Here is a 6,209-nt window from a genome sequence, read left to right as displayed (position 1 = left end):
TGATTAAGCATTAGAAGTATATTTTTAAACTGTTCGTTCAAAAAGATGTAACAGAAAATGTAACAGAATCCGCGAGCTGACAAGGTAAAAATCTGTCATTCTGCCCCTGAACAAGGCAGTTAACCCACTGTTCCTAGGCCGTCATTGAAAATAAGAATTTGTTCTTAACTGACTTGCCTAGTTAAATAAAGGTAAAATAAAAATACACATTTTTAAAAAAGTGAAAAAAAGAGTAACTGAAATGTTAGAATCCTATGTGATTTACAAAACATGGATTTTTAGCTCATAAGATACGGAATAGTGGAGTGTCTCATTACCTAAGCAAAATCTATTTGTGTGATGCTCTTTTTGAAAGACCACTTACTGCCAGTCGATATTGTAGTCTCAGGCTGTGGCATTATGTTTGTGGGAGGGGGGACAAACTGAAATGGTCTACCCACACAGACAGTGTGGTGAAGAAGGTGCAACAGTGCCTCTTCAACCTCAGGAGGCTGAAGAAATTTGGCTCGTCACCTAAAACCCACAAACTTCTACAGATGCACAATTGAGAGCAACCTGTCAGGCTGTATCACTGCCTGGTACAGCAACTGCACCGCCCACAACCATAGGGCTCTCTAGAGGGTGGTGTGGTCTGCACAACGCATCACCGGTGGCAAACTACCTGCCCTCCAGGACACCTACAGCATCCGATGTCACAGGAAGGCCAAAAAGATCATCAAGGACAACAACCACCCAAGCCACTGCCTGTTCACCCCGTTACCATCCAGAAGGCGAGGTCAGTACAGTTGCATGAAAGCTGGGACCGAGAGACTGAAAAACAGCTTCTATCTCAAGGTCAACAGACTGCTAAACAGCCATCAGTAACACAGAGAGGCTGCTGCCTACATACAGACTTGAAATCATTGGATCACTAGTCACTATATTAATGCCACTTTAATAATGATGTTTACATATCTTGCACTACTTATCCCTGATGTATATACTGTATTTTATACCATCTATTGCATTTCGTCTATGACGGTTGGTCTTGGCCCATCCATGTATTTATATGTACATATTCTTTTCCATCCCTTTACTTAGATTTGTGTGTATTAGGTAGTTGTTGTGAAATTGTTAGATTCCTTGTTAGATATTACTGCACGGTCGGAACTAGAAGCACAAGCATTTCACTACACTTGCATTAACATCTGCTAACCATATGTATGTGACCAATCAAATTTGATTTGGATTTGATTTGAAGTGCTGTACTTATCAGAGCTCAGGATAAGACCCAGATGCAGACAGCTAGAATTACAGATGTTTATTGACCAAATAGGGGGCTGGCAAAAGACAGGTCAAGGGCAGGCAGAGGTCTGTAATCCAGGGCAGAGTCAGTAAGGTACAGAACGTCAGGCAGGCTCCGGGTCAGGGCAGGCAGAGGTTCGTAACTGGGTCTGAGTCAGGCAGGTACAGAACAGCAGGTAGCTTCGGGGTCAGGGCAGGAAAACTGGTTAGAACCGGGGAAACTAGGAAACTTGAGAAAACAGGAAGACGGGAAAGCATGCCGCTAAGACCTGACAAGACGAACTTGCAACAGACAAACAGAGAATACAGGTATAAATGCACAGGGGATAATGGGGAAGATGGGCGACATCTGGAGGGGGGTGGAGACAAGCACAAATACAGGGTAAACCAATCAGGGTGTGACAGTACTTGTTGAACGTCATTCCCTATAAGTGTGCTGAAAGTCTGTTGTCAATTTGTTTAATGTAAAATAGCATTGTATATGGCCAAACATAATTTTTTCCAAACGTTTTCTAAGGGTTGGTAACAGGATGATTGGTCAGCTATTTCAAATCAAATCAAATCAAACATTATTTGCCACATGTGCCGAATACAACAAGTGTAGACTTTACCGTGAAATGCTTACTTACAATCCCTTAACCAACAGTGCAGTTCAAGAAGAATAAAATATTTACCAAATAGGCTAAAATAAAAAAGTAATAATAAAAGTAACACAAGAAGAATAACAATAACGAGGCAATATACAGGGGGCACCGGTACCGAGTCAGTGTGCAGGGGTACAGGCTAGTTGAGGTTATATGTACATGTAGGTGGGGGCGAAGTGACTATGCATAGGTAACAAACAAACGAGTAGCAGCAGTGTACAAAAGGGAGGGGGGTCAATGTATATTGTCCGGTGGCAATTTTTATGAATGGTTCAGCAGTTTAATGGCTTGGGGATAGAAGCTGTTGAGGAGCCTTTTGGTCTTAGAGTTGACGCTCCGGTACTGCATGCCGTGCGGTAGCAGAGAAAACAGTCTATAACTTGGGTGACTGGAGTCTCTGACAATTTTATGGGCTTTCCTCTGACACCGCCTATTATATAGGTCCTGGATGGCAGGAAGCTTGGCCCCAGTGATGTACTGGGCCATTCGCTCTACCCTCTGTAGCACCTTACGGTCAGATGCCGAGCAGTTGCCATACCAAGCGGTGATGCAACTGGTCAGAATGCTCTCAATGGTGCAACTGTAGAACCTTTTGAGGACCTGAGGACCCATGCCGAATCTTTTCAGTCTCCTGAAAGGAAAATATTTTGTTGTGCGCTCTTCACGACTGTCTTGGTATGTTTGGACCATGATAGTTTGTTGGTGATGTGAACACCAAGGAACTTGAAACTCTCGACACGCTCCACTACAGCCCCGCCAATGTTAATGGGGGCCTGTTCGGCCAACTTTTGCTGTAGTCCACGATCAGTTCCTATTTGAGTCAGTAAAGGGGGCTTTACTATTCTTGGGTATCAGAATTACTTTTGCTTCCCTCCAGGCCTGAGGGCACACACTTTCTAGTAGGCTTAGATTGAAGATATGGCAAATAGGAGTGACATTATCGTCCGCTATTATCCTCAGTAATTTTCCATCTAAGTTATCATACCCTGGTGGCTTGTCATTGTTGATAGAAAGCAATCATTTTTTCACCACTTCCACACATACTTTATGGAATTCAAAATTACAAGGCTTGTCTTTCATAATTTGGTCATACTTGGATGTGTAGTGTCAACATTTGTTGCTAGCATGTCATGCCTAAGTTTGCTAATCTTGCCAATGTAGTTGACATTATTAGTGGGTTTTGTGATGAATGAGCCATCTGATTCAATGAATGATGGAGCCGAGTTTGTCTTTTGCCCAAAATGTAATTTAAGGTGCTCCAAAGCTTTTTTACTATCATTCTTTATATAATTTATAGTATAGTTTCTTTTTCAGACTTATTTGCCATACCTTTTGTCTCATCCCTCTCAACCACACACATTTTCAATTCCTCATCAATCCAAGGGGATTTAACCGTTTTTACAGCCATTTTCTTAATGGGTGTATGCTTATTAGTAACTGGAATAAGCAATTTCCTAAATGTGTCAAGTGCAGCGTCTGCTTGCTCCTCATTACACAGCACAGACCAGCAAATATTATTTACATCATCAACATAGAATTCACTACAAAACTTATTGTATGACCTCTTACACACTATATTAGGCCCAGCCTTTGGAACTTTGGTTTTCCTAGATATGGCTACTATATTGTGATCACTACATCCAATGGATTTGGAGACTGCTTTAAAGCACATTTCTGCAGCATTAGTAAATATGTGATCAATACATGTTGATGATTTAATACCTGTGCTGTTTGTATCTACCCTGGTAGGTTGACTGATAACCTGAACCAGGTTGCAGGCACTGGTTACAGTTTGAAGCTTTTTCTTGAACAGGAAGCTTGATGAAAGATATTGAAATCACCCAGAATATATACCTCTCTGTTGATATCACATGTATACACACTGACCGTTAGCACTTTGTGGTCTATAGCAGCTTCCCACAATAATGGGCTTTAGGTGAGGCAGATTAACCTGTAGCCATATTACTTCAACAGTATTTAACATGAGATATTCTCTAAGCTTTACAGGAATGTAATTCTAAATATAGACCACAACACCGCCTCCATTGGCATTTCCGTCTTTTCTGAAGATATTATAACCATGTATTGCTACAGCTGTATCATCAAAGGTATTATCTAAGTGAGTTTCAGAAACAGTCAGAATAAGAATGTATTCTGTTACTAGCAAGCTGTTGACTTCATGAACCTTGTTTCTGAGGCTACATATATTAATGTGGGCTATTTTTAGCACTTTCTAGGATGCTTGATTGTTTTTATTGCTTTACTGGGAAACTTATCAGATGTATACATGCTCATGTTATTTACAGTTGAAGTCGGAAGTTTACATACACCAAATAGATTTAAACTCAGTTTTTCACTATTCCTGACATTTAATCAGAGTAAGAATTCCCTGTTTTAGGTCTGGTAGGATCACCACTTTATTTTAAGAATGTGAAATGTCAGAATAATACTAGAGAGAATGATTTATTTCAGCTTTTATTTCTTTCATCACATTCCCAGTGGGTCAGAAATGTACATACACCCAATTAGTATTTGGTAGCATTGCCTTTAAATTGTTTAACTTGGGTCAAATGTTTCGGGTAGCCTTCCACAAGCTTCCCACAATAAGTTGGGTGAATATTGGCCCATTCCTCTTGACAGAGCTGGTATAACTGAGTCAGGTTTGTAGGCCTCCTTGCTCGCACACGCCTTTTCAGTTCTGCCCACACATTATCTATAGGATTGAGGTCAGGGCTTTGTGATGGTCTCTCCAATACCTTGACTTTGTTGTCCTTAAGCCATTTTGCCACAACTTTGGAAGTATGCTTGGGGTATGTTGTCCATTTGGAAGACCCATTTGCGACCAAGCTTTATCTTCCTGACTGATGTCTTGAGATGTTGCCTCAATATATACACATAATTTTCTTTCCTCATGATGCCATCTATTTTGTGAAGTGCACCAGTCCCTCCTGCAGTAAAGCACCCCCACAACAGGATGCTGCCACCCATGTGCTTCACGGTTGGGATGGTGTTCTTCAGCTTGCAAGCATCCTCCAAACATAACGATGGTCATTATGGCTAAACAGTTCTATTTTTGTTTCATCAGACCAGAGGACATTTCTCCAAAAAGTACGATCTTTGTCCCCATGTGCAATTGCAAACTGTAGTCTGGCTTTTTTTATGCCGTTTTTGGAGCAGGGGCTTCTTCCTTGCTGAGCGGCCTTTCAGGTTATGTTGATATAGGACTTGTTTACCTGTGGACATAGATAATTTTGGACCTGTTTCCTCCAGCATCTTCACAAGGTCCTTTGCTGTATTTCTGGGATTGATTCGCTCTTTTCGCACCAAAGTACGTTAATCTCTAGGAGACAGAACGTGTCTCCTTCCTGAGCGGTATGACGGCTGCGTGGTCCCATGGGGTTTATACTTGCATACTATTGTTTGTATAGATGAACGTGGTACCGTCAGGCGTTTGGAAATTGCTCCCAAGTATGAACCAGACATGTGGAGGTCTACAGTTGTTTTTCAGAGGTCTTGGCTGATTTCTTTTGATTTTCCCATAATGTCAAGCAAAGAGGCACTGAGTTTGAAGGTAGGCCTTGAAATACATACAATTGACTCAAATGATGTCAATTAGGCTATCAGAAGCTTCTAAAAGCCATGACATAATTTTCTGGAATTTTCCAAGCTGTTTAAAGGCACAGTCAACTTAGTGTATGTAAACTTCTGACCCACTGGTATTGTGATACAGTGAATTATAAGTGAAATAATCTGTCTGTAAACAAAAATTACTTGTGTCATGCACAAAGTAGATGTCCTAACCGACTTGCCAAAACTATAGTTTGTTAACAAGAAATTTGTGGAGTGGTTGAAAAATGAGTTTTAATGACTCCAATCTAACTGTATGTAAACTTCTGACTTCAACTGTATATTTGAGTTTAATATGCAGGGTGAGCTGAACACAGTGGACTTTCTACTAGGGCACACCGCCTCAGTGCCAACAGAATAACTCTGGTCATAGGCACATGATTAATGCATACAATAGCTGTAGGATCAGCAGAGGCCTTCAGGGCAGTTAGAGAGACACAAATTATGTTACTTACATTGTGTCATCCAACACCCCTGGGATAATGTACATTTGTTGAAGCATTATGACAACTCAGCGACACAATGGTAGGGATTAACTGAGTTTGTCTTGGGTCATTGATAAGTCATTATCTCAATGCAGCCTTGAAATGCGTGGAGTAGTCCAGGAGTTAAGATGATTTGGATGGACTCCGTGATTCCTGTAGACCATCTTCT

This window comes from Salmo salar, chromosome ssa14, assembly GCF_905237065.1.
Source record: "Salmo salar chromosome ssa14, Ssal_v3.1, whole genome shotgun sequence".
Classification (NCBI taxonomy): Eukaryota; Metazoa; Chordata; class Actinopteri; order Salmoniformes; family Salmonidae; genus Salmo; species Salmo salar.
This window is presented reverse-complemented; position numbering follows the sequence as displayed.